A 17,251-nucleotide genomic window follows, 5' to 3' on the forward strand; every position below is an offset into this window, starting at 1 on the left:
TCTCATGGTACATTTATAGCTATGATTAAGACATTTATGTAAGCTATAGGATCCTTTAGGGGAAAGTAAAATGCTATTACTTTTCAAAACAAGTATTTTAAATTTATAAAAAAAAACCCCACCCTTCCAAACTAATTCTGTCTTTCTAAAATCATATAATTGGCTTTATATTTTCTCATTATCCAGTAGCTAGTCATTTTTTAAAAGACACCACCAATTTAAGAGAACTATAAAGCACAGACTGAATATAGAAATAGATGTCTTGGCAGAAATATGCAACTTCTTTAGCACTTGAACTGATTAATTGGCAATAAACTATCTAATAAAACCATGTTATGTCCAATAATATAAAAAAATGTTGTATATCAAAATGTAAAAAGTAGGGAAAAATTGAAAGAGTCGCACCTGAAGGGAAGCAAATATGCATTTTAAGAAAAGTTCTTTGAACAGTCTGCTCTGTTTTGATTGATTTATTATTATGATCAACTACAGCAATATTATCTAAGTTCCTGTGGTGCAGTTTGTTACATAACTGATTAAACCCATTAAAACATTACGGAATAGTACTATTTTAGTATATCAATTTCAATAGGTTAGTTGCAGTAACAATGCTTTGACTTTGATTTTTTTACCAGTGCCTCCCCAATGACCTATTCACAAAATACATCGAGCCATCATTCCCGGGAAAAATCCTGCAAACAATGGCAACACAGATATATCTGATTCAACTCATGAATATTGGAACTATTGCAAAAGATGAAATGAAGACCCCATCTTATGCCTATAGAACAGTTTTGCTATATTTATTACTGCTATTACTCAGTGATGGGCTACAATTATTCAGTGATAGTTAGCCTTATTTAAGATAACTTTCCTTCTAAATAGCATTTCCTAAAAGAACCATTATTACTGTCAATGTCTTAAATAATACTTAGCCAATGCAGTTCTGCTAAGTGAAGAGCTAAAGTAAGTTGGCAAAGGAGCGCTTTGAATATTTTACAGTTTAATATGACCTATAAGGCAGACCTATTGATACCTAACACCAAAACACTTTTTAAGAAGCAGGGCAACTGATAAAAATCAGTTGTGAAAACATCAAAAAATCATTTGAAATGCAGAATCTTGGGGTGATTATGCAATACTTACATAATTAAGCATTCAGTTAACCTTGGCACATTATAATATGAGTGATTTAGTTTTGTCCGCCTGAATTTTGCCTGTAATTTCCCAGTCTGTGGTATTTTAATGATTCTATGCTTTAGGCTACTTTTCAGCAGGAGGTGACTTCAAGACCATAAGAAACAACTTCCACAGGGGTGATGATAACATCTGTCCCCAAGCAGCAGGAATGTTCATTCGCAAAGTCTGTTTTATAGCACTAAAGCCTTAGTCAATAAAACATATTGGAATCTTTTTAGCAGGAAAGATGCACTGCAAGTATAGAAAGGTGTGGTATAATAAAAAACCAAGATTAACTTCAACTTCTTAATGTTTTATTTAGCATCAATGGAGGTGAATTATAATAGATACCCAGTGTGATTTATTATGGTTTGTGATCGTGGACGATCATCAATATCAAGCTTCAGCCACTGCCTTTTTGCACATAGTCCCATACAAGAAGCAGGAGAAAAATGCTATTTTTGCTGTATGCAAAGACCTGCCAAGTCTCCCATATGCAGTAAGATGCTCTTTCTGACAGCCCACTCTTTTTACATTCCCAATCTATGCCTCCTGCACTGCTTGTATGGCACCATGCCTCCCTCCTGCTCCATTATCCTTTGTGCCAGAGGCAAATGCCTGGCAAATCCCCAGCTGGTGGTATCTATTATACAAAGGCAAGGAGAGGTAAAAAAAGACAATGAAGCTGTTCTGCAGCCCAGGAACCACACACCACTCTGCAGCAGAGTTGGACCACACATACCCTCCTGTGTTAGCCTCAGCCACTGAGAAGCTGCGAGTTTGGAGTCCCACACAACCGCATTGCTGTTGCAGATATTGATGGCATCGTAGATTTTTTTGTTCATTGTACCTTCTACATCTGTATAATGTAGAAGTCAAAGCATAAAATTACCATTTCCTTTAGCAGGTAGCCAGTCAAAGCTCTCAGCCTCAAAGGCCAGGACGACAGTAAGGAAAGAGCCAGCTCAAGCTGTGCCTGTGCCCATCCATCCACCCCAGGACTGACAGACTGACCAGCACGGCCCTGCCCACAACCAGCAGTCATCGTCCCAAGTGGCCCAGGCCAGCAACACCCCAAGAACCATTCTCAACGGGTATTTGGTCACAGCCACCCTGCAAAAGGAGTGAAAGACTTTAACTGTGAGGACATAAATTGTGGGACACCTCTTTGCCCCAGGGCAGAGTCTGGTACCCAGTCTGTTTTATTTACTTGTAGCCAGAAGAAGGTGGGTCCTGGTTTTTTACCACAAACCTTCTCTTCTGCCAGATAGAGTATGACTAAAGGCCAGTGACCACTATTAAAATATTTCCTTTGTTGTAAAATCCAAGTTGCTTTAGGTTTCCATTGTTTATTTTAAAGGCAGAGCTTCACATAAGGAGTTATGTGCTGCTGCCTTTCCCCAGGCAAACCACGTTAATGCCGCGTTATCTCTGAGGCAGCAGCCTGTCCTCCATGTGCCCTTCGGCGCTGTTTTTCGCAGATATAGGGAAGCAAAGTCTTCCCCCTCCTTCTGTACCCACTTTTTCAGTAGTATGATTTTCATTAACAACACATGGGTGAACGGAAAATAAATCCTACTGGTAGACCGCAGAATCAGAAAATACCCTTCTTAATGCAGAGAACAAAAGGTCGTGTACCACACTTTGACCAAAAATCTAGGTTCAGAATAGTTTGTCCCTACCTGAAATTAAACGGACACATTTACTTTTCCAAATTTTCCAGGTGAGTCTGTATGTAGAAGTGATTGAAATACACTGACAAAAGTTGTCCAACACGATGTGCTCAGGCCTGAAATGTGCTGCAGGTGAGTACCACTATTGAAAGACATCAAATATCTTCCCTTTGGCTAATGAGACATGTAACAGCCAAACCCAGTTCAGGTGGTGTTTGAAACTTGGATGGAAGAAGAGAAGGGAAGAAAGACACAAAGCCGCACTCAGCCTGGTACTTGCTGAGAGCCACACGGCACAGCTTAAATCGCAGAGCTGAAATCAGGAACCAGCACCGAGAACGAAGATAAAGATCAATCAGGAGCTGACCCTTTTTTTTGTTGAAGAGCAACGAAGCTGGTGGAGGGGCTGGAGAACAAGTCTTACGAGGAGCGGCTGAGAGAGCTGGGGTTGTTTAGCCTTGAGAAGAGGAGGCTGAGGGGAGACCTTATTGCTCTCTACAACTGCCTGAAAGGAGGTTGTGGAGAGGAGGGAGCTGGGCTCTTCTCCCAAGTGACAGGGGACAGGACAAGAGGGAATGGCCTGAAGCTCCACCAGGGGAGGGTCAGGTTGGATATCAGAAAAAAATTCTTCACAGAAAGAGTCATCGGCACTGGAACAGCTGCCCAGGGAGGGGGTCGAGTCACCTTCCCTGGAGGTGTTTAAGGAACGGGTGGATGAAGTGCTGAGGGACATGGTTTAGGGAGTGTTAGGAATGGTTGGACTCGATGATCCAATGGGTCCTTTCCAACCTTGTGATTCTGTGATTCTGTGATTCTTTTGAGCAGACACTCTACTATTCACAAAACCAAATCAGATTAACACGGAGAAGTGGCCTAAGACCTGCTAAAGCAAGGTGGAAAGCAAGCATGGTGTGTCATCAGTGAGAATATCTCTTTTTACACAGAGCCATCATTGCGAACAGCTTTTATGATAGATGCAAAGACAGAAAAACTCAATCATCTGAGACAATAAATTATGTGTGTTCAGGTGGAGCCACTTCTAGGACAATTTGAATGCATGAATCTCAAAGGTAATTAGAATTTTATGTACAAAAATATTATGGGACTTTGAATAGCGTTTCAAGGCATCTCTGTGTACCAGTTTTAGAAGACAGTAAGTCAAATAATGCTTGTTACAGCTAATTTTGCTTTCTCTTTTTTGTTTGCTTTTCATGTCATGCAGTCAATATTCCTTACTGATGTGTAATAAGAGTCAAGCTTTTCGCTGCTTCCTCTTTCCAACACTAACTTGTTTCAAGTACAAATTAAGTGCTATTGAGCTAAATTGTCCTTTCAAATTTGCTACAAGGCAATTTGTCATTCTCCTAAATCCAGAACAAAAATAGAAACAAGGTTTTTAGGTTTTTTTAGAAAGCTTAAAAAAAATCTATTCCAGGCCAAGCGGCATGTGCTGAGAATTCCTGTTTTTTGTAGCAGCTCTTGCCAAATCACGGCAGCATCTCAGAAACAATGTTCCCACTCTTCCTTAGCAGGATGTATTTCACATTAATACAGAATAATCTGTATGAGAACTGCATAAATGCCAAGTGGAAGTAGTAGATAGTGACAGAGTGGAGCAAATACATTTTTCCCGGCAGAAAAGGACCTACGGGTATTGGTTGACAAACGGCTGGACATGAACCAGCAGTAGCCCAGATGGCTCAGAAGGCCAAGAACATCCTGGCCTGTATCAGAAATGGTGTGGCCAGCAGGAGCAGGGAAGGGATTCTGCTCCTGTACTCGGCACTGGTGAGGCTGCATCTTGCATACTGTGTTCAGTTTGGGGACCCTCACTGCAAGAAGGACATCAGGTTATTGAAGTGTGTCCAGAGAAGGAGAACAGAGCTGTTGAAGGGGCTGGAGAACAAGGGTTACAAGGAGCTGCTGAGGGACTTGGGGTTGTTTAGCCTGGAGAAGGGGAGGCTGTGGGGGCACCTTACCATGCTCTCCAACTTCCTGAAAGGAGGTTGTAGCGAGGTGGGTGTTGGTTTCTTCTCACTCCCTTCCTGGAGGTGCTCAAAAAGCATTTAGACATGGCACTTCTTGACATGGTGTTGGGCTGACAGTTGGATGATCTTAAGAGATCTTTTCCAATCTCAATGATTCTACGTTTATGATGCTACTATACTTTTGTATTAATATGAACTTCTTTAATTGCCTTCTTTGGACATGAGCTGTCTACTGACAAACACATCGGGAATGACTCATAATGAACTGAGAGAGTTCGCTCTTAATCACAATAAATTGAAGACCTTGATCATTTTACCTGCATTACGGACATCAGATTTAGCATTTAAAGCCTAGATAAAATTACATTTCCCTGAAAGGTCACACTAAGAGAACAGTCTATTACTATAAAAAAAGTAATTCTAGTATTGGGAATTCAAAGGTTTCACTGCTTTCTTTCTAAATTGTAGTGACTGACTTGAGAGCTGAGGTCACTCTCTTGCCATTAACTCCTGTCTTCTAGACAGATGGTGAGTACAGATATTCTTGGGATAAAACAAGGCACTGACTTAAGGCATAGCGAGTATGTGAGAAGAATGATACTAGGTGCCAAGAAAATTCACAAGATGCAGTTCTAGAACTGTTTCTTTAAGGAAAATAAATTCTCTAAGTAGTTTGAGAGGCAATTTTGCTTTAAATCTCATAAAAATTCCAGATGAGGTTGCCTGAAAGAGTTTTTGCTTCATTTAATTGCAGGGGCTGCTTCTGAAACCAGGATAAGGGGTGGACGTAACACATGAGGCCACAGTACAATAGCATATTCCTATTTGAAGTCAAAGGCTTCTCATCTTAGAACTCAAATCTAGAAGCTGTTTCACATGCAGTGGACTATCAGATTGGGTCCAGAGAATATGTGAATTTGAGGGCTGCAGTTCAACAGAAAGTCTTTGCTTTACCAAGCCATATACATGGATTTGTTAGCTTTTCTTTCGAACCTGTCCCAATCTTACTTAGTCTATTTGTGTATTAAGGAGTAATTTCAGTGCTGTGAACATATTTTATCACTGTTTTTGGCTTGAACTAAATACCCTTAAGACTGTTTCATAAAATCACTGTCGCTACTGCAAACCCAGATAAAGCTCAACATGCCCAATGTCAGAGCCACCAGGGAGATGAACCTTAGGCCTAAAAAATTTAAGCACTTAAAAAAAAGGTTAATTTAGTCCAAGGAAAATCTATTTCTGACTAATTTATTTTTGTTTAATGCATGCCTGGAGGCTAAGCCCATAGCTAAGGGTAGCACAAATCTCAGGCTCAACCCTTCTTTTCTTTAGCCTTTCTTGGAGAATGAGTAAGATACTACTTGCACTTCAAAGGCCAAAAGTCACCCTGTCCATTAGGATGGGAACACAGGGCCTATGGATGGAAATAAGACTTATCCCATTCTTCTCAGCCTCTTCACAGCCAACTTGACCCTAGTAAGAAATGCCTTGAGAGCATCAAGATCCAAGAAAAGTTACTGTCCAAACACCAATACAGTGACAAAGAGGTCCTCAGGCTATTTCACTTTTTCAGACTTTACTTCCAGCACGGCAATGCTGGTCTCTGCTGGCATATTTTGAGCAGGCAGCGTACACTTAGTGGCAACAACCTGACACAAACAGCATGATTTGAAAACAAAATACTTAGTGTTTCAGTATATCTGAAACATTGTCTTTGTTGACCAATGATAAAGGGAAGAACAGTTTGCAATGGTGACAGTTTAAATAATTCTAATTGCCCAGATGAGTTTGAAGACCGATTTGAAATCTTAAACAATATATGTTTATTTGTTCGTTTATTTAACTTGAATTTAGAACAGTTGCAGAATTTTCAGGAAAAGGAAGGGGAAGGGCACAGCACTACTGAGACCTTATCTTCATCTAATGAATTTCTGTCCTTGCTTTGATTGCTGCTGTTGACCTTCAAACATCTTTTGTCACATTATATCCATAAGTTTGTTTTATTATCTTCACTTGGTCTAATTACCTGGATGATTCTATACTGTTCCCTACAGGGAAATATACTGCAGAAGTTTGGGGGTTTAAATACTAATTAAAAAATTCATTAGTGTATGAATTAATTTCCACTCTTTGTGTTTTCCTCTCTCTCTCTAGTCGTCAGAATCTGATAGCAACACAGTTTTTGCCATTCTTTAATTATGCTGTAGGATTCCTTAATGCACCTGTAGAATAGGGAAATGAAATCTGTTACACCCCGTCTAAATGCAAAGCTACTTAAACTGTAGATCTAATAGGTTTAAACATAAATAAAGTATCTTTATGCGACTGATTATCTCTTTGTAGTTTTGCTTCAACTCCCTCAAACAGACTACCTTTTCCAGAACTAAGTAGCTCTGAAGTGCATCTGTTCTCTCAGAATCTACACAAACACTTTCTGAAAACAACAGAAAGTGCTGCAACAAAGCAATCTCAATTACTTGACCACAAATTCAGAAAGATCAAGATCGCTTCTCTCTTTGTGAACGTCCAGAGATATATGTGTGTTTATATATACATAGAATCATAGAATGGTTTGAGTTAGCAGGGACACCTCCCGCTGGCTCAGGCTGCCCAAGGTCCCATCCAGCCTGGCCTTGAGAACCTCCAGGGATGGGGCAGCCACGACTTCCCTCGACAACCTCTTCACCGACAAACCCCAATAAACACAAATATAACTTTGCATACTTAACTCACTCTTTCTAGTGTTTTATTTGCTACACCCAATGCAAACACCCAATGATTTCTGCCGTCAATACATGTCGTTCAGAAGCTCGCATCAAAACAAAGCGAAGGATCAAGTCTGATCCTGCGCGTTCATATTTATAAGTTAAGAGGTTTCAAAGAACACACTGTCAAAGGTATTTTTTCTGCCTCTGAAGTACAGGAAAAAAATGAACTGTAAGATCACATTTGTATTCAGCCTTACATAAGCAGTATTCCCACTGTTGCGTGCAAGATATGTAATCTCCCCTTACCCTGAACACAAATTGGTACTGTTCAGTAATAAACGTATGCGCCTAAAGAGATGATTTCAGCTGGTTGTTATCTGGCCGGGTCAGAGTTTAGATAGGGAGACACAAAAGTCAGAAGAGACAAGCAACATAGGTGGCCTGTGGATAAAGAGGTTCATTCTTCTGTGCAATCAATCACCTTCACGGGCAGAGAGTTTGCTTCATGAGCAGAGAAAACAAATACATATATGACTGAGAGGGTGAAACCGGCTTTGAAGAGAGATGATTACATTTGACTGAGTAGTGGCACACCGGTTTCATCTTAAAAATCCAATTTAGATTACACCACACAAATACACACTCAAGGGATCAAGCATGTGCTGATTTCTCTTAACTTTACACTGGTGCTTTTCTAGTCTAAGTGAAAAAATCTATTTATAACTAATGAATATTCAGGCAAAAATAAATTTCCTGTTCTTATAACAACAAATAAATTGATAAAAAGTTACTAACTGAAACAGAAAATATGTATTACATTTTTCAATTTGCAGAGAACATTGGGTTGAGGGAAAGAAATGCAAATTAAATAGCCAGATTTTTCCTGGTGCTTGGGCACAGCATTCTATTGAACTTCATGAGAATAAAGCATTGATTTGTAAATACTGGCCCTAACACTAATATTTTCAGATCTGATTATTTAAAGGTACAACTTGTACTGTGTAAACAAGTAAGTTTGGAGTCAGAAACATCAGAGGGTCGGAGCACCTCCCATCCCAGTACAGCTGAGAGAGTTGGGGGTGTTCAGCCTGGAGAAGAGAAGGCTCTGAGGAGACCTTAGAGCAGCTTCCAGTGCCTGAAGGGGCTACAGGAAAGCTGGGGAGGGACTGTTCACAAAGGCTTGGAGTGATAGGACGAGGGGCAATGGGTATAAACTGGAGAGGGGCAGATTTAGACTGGACAAAAGGAGGAATTTCTTCACGATGAGGGTAGTTAAGCCCTGGCCCAGGTTGCCCAGGGAAGCTGTGGCTGCCCCTTCCCTGGAGGTGTTCAAGGCCGGGTTGGATGGGCCTTTGAGCCCCCTGATCCAGTGGGAGGTGTCTCTGCCCATGGCAGGGGGTGGAACTGGATGGGCTTTAAGGTCCCTTCCAACCCAAACTATTCTATGATTCTATGATCTATTGCAGAAACACAGCACCGCTGAGGTTGGAAGGGACCACAGGAAGTCATCAGTTCCTCTCTAATAATGTGAGGCGAATAAAACTTCCTTCTCTTACTCTGTATCCTTTTTCTATTTGAAAGCTTCATTCATTTAATACATTTCTTTCAATTCACTTGCTTCCCACAATGGAAAGTGTCTTATTTTGTCTCTCTAGAATTTATAACCCAAAAATAATGAATAGTGCTTCTGAAGTGAGAACCTTCATCACATTTTTGCTTTCCAAAATATGAGCAGATGAACTTTGTAGCCTATACCAAATGGCATATATTCACTATTTTGGCTATTTGGGAAAATATATTTCCAGATTTAAGACTTCTAACAGGAAAAATTGTGCAGAAATATAAAGGAAAATGTTAGGAATACACCTAAAATAACAATTTAGTAAATAAATATTTCAGGAAAATTTGACACATAAGTTCAGTCCAAGTATGCAATTCAAACTGCAAAATGAGGAAGGCTGTAAGAATATACAAATGCTGTATATAAAATAAAACTTCTCTCTTAGAATCAAAAAAGGGGTCAAAAATACAAACTTCAGTTATCTTCAGATATCTTGCTGATAGTCTAAACTGTCACATTATGATTTAAGAAGCTGGTTCTACTTCAGTTACACAAAATCCCTTTTCATCTTCTAGGATATAAAAACTAAAATGATGTCATAAAGATCTATTGCAGGAGGGTCCTATCAGCCAGTCATTAAAACACAGAACATCTGAAGGGTAAACTGAGACCTGGGGTTTTAGTAAAAACAAAAAAGCACTGTGAAAAAATCCATGCAGCTACAGAGGGAAACATTTAAATCACTATAAAACGATTATAATTTGCCTATTCTGAATATAGTTAATATTTGATTAGGTAGGTGCTTGGAGTTAATATCCTTCTTAATTAAATCAGACTCCTCCTTCTCTACCCCAAGAGAAAAAAAAAGATTGATCATGCTTTTTTTTCAAATGCTAATTACTATCAGTGGTGAAAGTCTTAAACCAGAATGCTTTGTTCAGTTCTGCTGCTTCATCCATTTGGAACCTACCGGCACTTCCTTGGGAGGCCCTGCTCTTTTGGATCCGTAAAAATAAGCACAGATGTTGGCTCCACCTTCCTCAAAGCAAGTTTTGCCTAATGACCATTCTGAATGCGTCCCACTTGCACCTGTTCAGCATTTAAAAGTCAAACAGAACACTTGATTGACTCCAAATACCTTGTCCAGATTTTCTTAACTTGATTATGTCGCCATAAAAGCCCAGAGATTATTTGAGCAGCAGCCACGGTATCAGCTGGAGCCAGGCCAAGTTCATCATTCCTGGAAGGATTTTTCTGTTGCTGTTGAAAGTCTGACTTGGAAGATATTGCAGATTAATTAGGACATTAGATGGCACTACTACTGCACTGAGGTACAAAGACAAACAAAGATAACCATATGCAGTTATTTATAGTGCACTAAGTATACAAAAATGCTAATATTAAGCAGTCACATTGATCTCAATATGACATTTCCTCAGAGCCACTCTTTTCTTTATCAAGAGAATGCACAAGTTCTCTCATTTTCTGCCTCCCTATATGACAGAAATGCTCATACTTCTTTTCCTCTGTTATACTTCCTTTCTCTTCCATCACAAGTGTCTGAATTGTAAAAATATTCTCTCACAGAATTCATCAAAACCAACTATCATTAAATTTCTCGTCCGCTTCCTTAGGTTTCAGCAGTCTGGAAAAAAATACTTTCTTCTATACTTTCATAAATACGAATAAAATTTTCTGAAATCTATAGATCTGCTTCTGGTTTCGTAACACAAACTCAAAGGCAATTTAGCCTTAAGCATCTAACAATGTATATATTCAAGTCATTATTATTACCATTTAAATTTACACAAAACCACTGTATCATAGCAAATGAGACATCATTCTATGAGTGATTCCTTTGCTCCAAAATTAAATGAAACCTTGGCATTCCACAGTCCTGCTGGAAAATGAATTCCCTATATGAAGTGACAGAAAAAAATGATACACAATGAAATGGAAAAAAAAATTCTATTACCTATTTTAAATATGTGCTATTGTGTGTCCCGACATTTAAAAATACAACCAGAAAGCCATTCTGCAGACAAGTGTTAACATTTTGCTCTGAAAAAAATGTGAAACCAAGATATCTTCTTCTTACCGGGAGATATTTTCTTGTCTTTTATTCTCACTTATTTTTAATCAATGTATAATTGAGTAAAGTTAAAACTTTGACTCTATTATAATCTTCAGTGGAAAATAGTTTTGTAAATTGGTGGGGAGACAACAGAGGAATTACTCGACTTTGGATTCAATACATCTAATTAGAAGACCTTGATTGCAATTGCTTAAAATTTCATGATCACATTTTTCCCCACAGCATCTCAAATAAAGGAAACTTCTATTTGTGTCTTCCTGTGGCTGTACATAATTTAAAATTATAGCTGTTGAAAAATAGTAATGATGCCATTAAACACACAATAAATGCATTATACTGGTGAAAAATCATTCAAAAGTACACTGATCCAGAAATTAAACTGTCACTGACAAAATATCAAGCTGCACCTTAACCAGTCAGACGAACATAATGCTTGGAAACACAGCATGATATTTCATACTAGACATTTCTTTAAATTAGATATGGTGCATCTTCAATCTTCTGTTAGCTGATATGACAATAAACATGATGAATCACTACTACTACATAAACCCAAGATTATTATGCAAAATTACTGTCTGTGCTGTTGTTGTCTTCGTATTTAGGTGTACTTACTTACACGGACACAGGCTATTATACTAAATATCAAGTACTAGAAATCAAGATTTTTGAGGTTATATTCCAAAATTAGTTTTGAGTACAATGGGATTTATTTCAAAACCAAAAATTTAAAAAGCCAAAGCAACAGTGCAACATAAATAATTGAGAGAGAAGTTATCTTGAGGCATTGGGTTACAGTAACTCAACTGCACCCAGCTATTGAGACCTCAAGGGTGAATCATATGTCGTACCACCTTCCACCCCTGCACATGCAAGGACTTCAGCCATCCAGATTCTCAGCTGGAGTAGGTTGGCATAGCTCCGTTTTAGTCAAGGAGTCTCACAAGCTAAGGATCAGACATAGAAAACAGAGGAGTACTAAAGAAAGGAAAATACAATACTCCCCTTACTTGGCTTGGATGAAGGACAGCTTTTACTGCTGGGAAGTGGAACAGCTTTCCCACAAGAAAGACACTGAGGTCCTGGAGTGCATCCAGAGAAGGAGAACGGAGCTGGGAAAGGGGCTGGAGAACAAGGATTATGAGGAGCAGCTGAGGGACCTGGGGCTGTTTAGCCTGGAGAAGAGGAGGCTGAGGGGAGACCTTATCACTGTCTACAACTGCCTGAAAGGAGGTTGGAAAGGGGTGGGTGTTGGTCTCTTCTCCCAAGTGACAGATGATAGGATGAGAGGGAATGGCCTCAAACTGCACCAGGGCAGGTTCAGATTGGACATCAGGAAAAACTTCTTTGGTGGCAGAGTTCTCAGGCACTGGCAGAGGCTGCCCAGGGACGTGATTGAGTCCCCATCCATGGAGGTGCTTAAAAGGTGGGTAGATGAAGTTCTTAGGGATATGATTTAGTAGTGGACAGGTACAGTTGGACTTGATCATCTCAATGATTTTCCAACATAGGGATTCTATGATTCTGTGGTTCCAGACCTGCTGCAACTTTTCCATCCTTATCTCTCCCCATCCCACACTTCAATGCATACTCAATATATTTTCTGAATACAGACAGTTTCCTCACACAAATACAAGTTTGCAGATTATAAAAGCATTTGATGGGCAGGGTGACCTATGGTTGGTCACTAGTGATTTGATAGGCACCAGCTATTTGTATTCTGTGGCCCTGGCAGCAATCGATTCCCAGTACTACCCAGTTAAACCATACATTCCTTGAAGAAAGTCATCTTTGGTTGGCTTTTCAGCAAGCTGATGTGTTAGGAAATGTCTAAAGATAATAAAGCTATTCACACCATGTAAGCAGAAGTTACACATACACAGTAGCAGTAAGATGTGCAGCTGGCACAGTCTGTGATTTCTGTGATTCAATAACAAATTGCAATTTTAAGGGTCTGATTTTAGAAATGCAACTTTGTATTTTTATTTTTTCCAGGATTGTATTCTGATTATTCTGTATTTAGGATTCTGAGTTACTTGCAGAGAGTTGCAAATTCTCCTAGAAATCGGTCTTCACTTGTACCTGACAAAATATCTGCATCCTTGCCAAGAAAGAATCCCTGTGTATTTGCAGTAGTCGTATATACAATTTGTTACTAATTGGTATGACTCCATTATTTCAATTATTCATTAATGAAAAGTTCCATATATTAATAGAAACTTCTAAGAGAAAATTGCAGTTGTTATGTCTGAGCTGAAAAACCTTTGAAACAAATCATCCTAGCTGCATTTTCAACTAATTGGATGGTATCAAGATAACTGCAAATAAATCATCCTGGTCACTTGAAGGTGTCATTACAGAAACAGTCAAAAATATTCCTTTCAGACTGTACTGAGATGTTTATCAAGATAGGAACACTGGTTGCTGTGATCCAGTTTGTCAGCCTTGACCAACTAAAATAAAAATAGGTATTCAATGAATGAATAAATAAATAATTATAGACTCTTAAAACTTAATGGACCTTTCAGTCATCTACTCTGTCCATTTACTCAATTTACCATAAAGACTGAATTGTGTCCAGTGCCTCTTGTACTGAACTTAAAACTTTCTGTTTGCAAAGGTATATCTTCCGATATGGTATTCGGGTTTGGGCTGCATTAAGAAATCTAAAATGCGAATCTAAGCTTTGAACTGTGACATCATAATTTCTTATATGTTTTCTTCTGCAAAACTTTAAATAAACTGCTTGCATTCTGTGGATTTATCAAATGTAGTTTAAGAAGTGCATATAATTAAATTATGCGAGTATTCTGCAAGAGTCTAAGTTAATTCTTAAAATTAACATTCTCTGTGGTAAAACAGAAAAGTCAGACCTGAAAATGGAATTGATAAGGAAGAAGAAAGATTTATTATTGAGCCAAGGCAGTATTCCAGCAAAATCTTAAGCGAAACATAATCTCCGCAGTGTATCTGGTTAGGTGAGAATAAATACAAAGAAGAGGCTGTGATCTCCCAGAAAACGTTACTGTTAGCTTTGTCTTTCCTCCTAAGAGGTTTGTTTTTTTTTTCCCAGAGATTCCTGCATTACAAATCCTAATTAGATATGTTATTAATCTTATTCACATGAGAAAAGCTACATGTGTGCACAAATATTTGCTGGATTAGAGCCATAATACGTTTCTAGTGGCTTTTGGAGCATAAGCTCCTTTTAATTTTCTAATTCATTGAATGCAGCTCATTGCAACATTAAAAATCTTTGTTCCTAGTTGGTTTTATGATCTTTGTTAAGCACGTTTAGTTTTATCTTGCCCATAATTCAATAAATACGTACAATATTGCCTGATGATACTGAAGAAAATAAATTTATGTTGGAATTACAGTAATACTGCCAAAACAGATGCTGCTTAATGACTAAGAAAAGGTCTTCTATCATAAGGGCTGGGAAACTCTTGCCTGGTACAAGTAATAAAACATCTCCAGGTGCAAGTGGGAGAGCCTAAAAGCTAATCAAATACTAATGAGAAGAGAGTGAGTTTTAATCATAAAACTAAGAGACGGCAGTCACAGGATCTGCACATGTGGGAAAAGGTATATTTAAACTAGGAAAAATGCTGAGACTCTGCTCCTGTGTGCCTGTTGGCTTCGTCCCAGACTCTGATAGGATGAACTCTAAAACTATGATCAACTATCATCGTTTATAATTAAGAAACTTTACACTGACTCTTAACTGAACTATGAATTCCAGAAAAAAAACCCAAAACAACTAAATTTAAATGCATTTCAAGGCAGCCATGGATTTTTTCTTTCATGGGAAACATGAAATCATCAGGTACAGCCTTTAATGTTTTGAAATAATTAAAGCAGATCCCAGGAAAGGACTATTCATGAGACTTCACAGACAAGAAATAGATTCTAAGCATAAGCAAATTTCAGTAGTCTAATCTACCAGAGCAGAAGTGAATGTTTTTCATTTGCTGTTTAAGAGGAGTTTAATGCTAACTTACATGCAAGACAAACATTCAAAATGACTCTCATTTTATGTCAACAAGCCATCATCAACACATTATTAATTTTCCTTACTATGATCTCCTTATTGGAGGAGCCCTGGAGGCATGGCTCAACGAGAGTATAATAAGATGGTGGTTGTTCAATAGCTTAAATATCACAAACAATAGTACCAGATGGACCTTCAAAAATTCCATCCAGCCCCTTATTTTTTCCCTTTTAGCTACCACGTGCTTCCTTTCTTCCGACCAGAGTTCCCACAGAAACAACGTGGGCAGCTTGCCCCATTGTGAACTCGGTCGACCCTGACCTTTGCACAATAGTCAACAGTATCAACTTTCTAAATATAACCTTTCAAGATCAACTTCTTCTGCCATCGTTTTCTTAGAAGAATTCAGTAAAACCCTTTTTCACTTAAACTTTCTGCTCCTTCAGACAGGTCTAGAGAAAAACAGAAGTTCTGTGCTGATTATTTGCTTGTTAAAGAATATGGCATTTAAATCACAAAGAGTGAAAACCCAAAACATAGGAATCAAATGGATGTTGACCACAATATGGAAAATGGGATGTAGATGAGTTGTTTTATGTTTATTATGTGTATAGAGACATGTATATGTATTCACATATCTTTCCAGTAACGAATATGAAGAAAACCTCTTCGTATCCAGGATCAAAAGGGTTCTAGCAAGACCGCAGAATCTGGGCTGTAAGAGATTAGATATATATTTGCAAATACACACATATCATTCCTCATTTTTCTATAAATACAGCCTTCAAGCGTTTTGTGGGTTAGAAATTATTTTCCACATGTTTCTGCATATGAAAAATGGCTCAGGCTTTTTAATCTTGTTAGCATTGTATCATTCGATTTGTTGAAGCTGCATTTTAATTGCTAAATTTCTTGTCATTAGTTACTCTAAATACATTCTCCATTCCATTATAACCATGAAAGACTTTCAAAGGTATCATGAAACTTTCTCTACGATAAAGGTACTCGCGTTTCAAAATAAACCTTATTCCTGTGTATTTCACAGGACACACAACATTAGCTGAGAGAAAAACACTTATTACGTGTAATATAGTAAGGTTCATCCATAGGACTTTGCTGTCAGCCTGAATTTTGTCTAACATATATTTCTCATTTTGAAATCAACTTTATGTATGACCTGTTTGGTGTTTTATGCCTTTCTCAGCTTCTGCAAAGGCATCATGAGGCATGAAGTAGAACCAAACCAGTACACCAAAAGTGTATTTCTGGTTAGACAGATGTCAGTGCTACAGCCCTAAGGGTTTGGCTAGAGATATACCGATGGGGAGCACGGTCAACGTCTCCAAGGCCTGATGTATCGGCAGCTGAAACCGGAGCCTTAACTCTTAGATAGAAGACTTGGCCAGCATGACAGCAGGCAACTGTTTCTCAGCTGATTTTCCCCTTGACTACCACAGTACCTAGGAACTGTGTAGTATTAATAGGGAAGATCTGATTCAGAAATAGATAAAAAGCCTAGACACACAATTTAGATTCAGGTGCCACGATATTTCTCACTATATTTCTTACTTGGTAGACATCAGTAAAGTTCACATTACCCAGACTGTGCAAGCAGCTGCCTAAGATGACAAGAAAGAGTCAAATGAGGGAGCATGTCTTCAGCTTCACGAGTGTCTTCAGATTGTCTTATTAAGCTGAATAACAATTTCTCACTCTGTTCAAGATACACAGCTTAAACAATTGGAGGAAAGACCTATCCCTTCTTTCTCAACATGGCCAGAAAACAATCTTCTTCTCTTCCTGTCCAATAGCTCAATACCTTTTTAGATCTAGCTCAAATTTCTTGCCATACTCAAGGACTCACAACTTAAATCATCAGTCTGGAGGGAAAATAATTAAGTGAGATTATAAGGTACGATGAACTGTGCATCAGCAAGTAAGATACTTCTGGTGAAGTCATTTTACTTCATGGGGAATAATTGAGTGTTCATGGAACTAATTTCAAAACTTTTGGTTTGCCATATGAGGTTGAATAAAAAGGACTGACATCCAC

Source organism: Cuculus canorus, chromosome 3 (assembly GCF_017976375.1).
Source record: "Cuculus canorus isolate bCucCan1 chromosome 3, bCucCan1.pri, whole genome shotgun sequence".
NCBI classification, from domain to species: domain Eukaryota; kingdom Metazoa; phylum Chordata; class Aves; order Cuculiformes; family Cuculidae; genus Cuculus; species Cuculus canorus.